Source organism: Carlito syrichta, unplaced genomic scaffold (assembly GCF_000164805.1).
Source record: "Carlito syrichta isolate Samal-C Ts95f unplaced genomic scaffold, Tarsius_syrichta-2.0.1 Scaffold305656, whole genome shotgun sequence".
Classification (NCBI taxonomy): Eukaryota; Metazoa; Chordata; class Mammalia; order Primates; family Tarsiidae; genus Carlito; species Carlito syrichta.
This window is the reverse complement of record NW_007249752.1, coordinates 87,917-89,289: the sequence shown is the minus strand read 5'-3', so window position 1 is coordinate 89,289 and position 1,373 is coordinate 87,917. Positions and strand designations below refer to the sequence as shown.

Sequence of the window (1,373 nt, the reverse complement as noted above, 5' to 3'; positions counted from 1 at the left end):
CACTCTAGCCTGGGCAACAGAGTAAGACCCTGACTCAAAAACTAACAAGCAACAACAAAAACTGCAAAATGCTTTACTGTCACGGCCGCTTAGGATAAAGAATTCACAGACAGGAACACACCTACATAGCGAGCTTCCAAAGACCAGGCACTTGTCCTGCTGCAGAACAAAGCCCTCTCAGGTGCAGGCGCATTGTGAAATACACGGCGTGTCGGGATGCATGTGCTGGACAGAGGCAGGTTCCTGCACCCGCCCGCAGGAGCACTGAATGCCATTCCTGCAGACGCCCACGGACCCTGGGGGCCAGGATGGCACTCCACCACCACAGCAGCATGGGATGTGATTTGCAGAAGTGAAGGACGGTGCTTTGGCTGGCCATGGTGGCGCATGCCTGCAATTCCAGCTCCTTGGAAGGCTGAGGCAAAAGGATCGCCAGAGCCCTGCAGGTCGAGGCTACGGTAGCCGGGAGCGTGCCACTGCCCTCCAGCCTGGGTGACAGAGTGAGACTCCAACTGGAAAAAAAAAAAAAGTATGGCGCTCATGACAGATTTTTTTAAAAAGTACATTCAGCCTCCAATTTATAGACATTTGTGGATAGCTCAGTGTGTAGTCAGCTGTGCCCGCCAAAACCTTCGGAGTTATGTGTAAGATGTACTTAAGTCCTCAGCTCAAATGATTATCAGCAGGTTTTTCTCCTAGTAGACGCTCAGAAGTCAGGGGACCCAGGGGAACTCTTTGCCGCGAGGGACATTTTGTGTCCACGGTGCTGGGACACCTAGCATCCAGCCTCGGGAGTATCCCCAACACGTGAGACTGAAAATGCCCACGCGGGTCTTCCTAGGGGGTGCACTAGGGGTCAGTGTGGCTCCTGTTGAGAATGTCAAGTTCTCGTTTAGGATCAAAATGCAGGCCGGAAAATCAAAGCATCCGGGAGAATCACATGAACTTGTCGACCAAACAGTTATAACAGCAGAAGTCACAGTGCTCAGCCAGACAAGATCACCTGCACACAAGCGCCTCTCAGGACCTGGAACTGAAGGGATGGTCTGGCAGGTGGGGGATCATGCAGAGACCTTGCATGAGTCCCTCTGGGCTGGGTCATGTACACAACACCTGTCTACCCGGCATCTACACCTGCCAGGGCTTGGGATGCCAGCTCTACCCTCAAGGGGGCGCCTGGTCTAGAAGAGCAGAGCACTCCATGATCATATAGCCATGTGGGGTCACCATGGAGAGCCACGCGTGGCCCAGGCCTGCCTGGGGCGGAAGCTTCCAGGAGGAGATGGCGGTGACAGGCAAGAAAGGCTTATTGGGTGCATGGGCGTCTCAGCATGAAACCAGAGGGGGGTCCTCCAGGGTAGGGGGGAAGGGAG

The 1,373-nt window shown here is 54.5% G+C and overlaps 1 protein-coding gene across 4 annotated transcripts in view; it reads left to right on the top strand.

Moving 5' to 3' along the window:
• DAPK1 (death associated protein kinase 1) overlaps positions 1-1,373 on the top strand; it is a 219,781-nt gene that overhangs the window by 192,658 nt on the left and 25,750 nt on the right. The window lies entirely within an intron of this gene.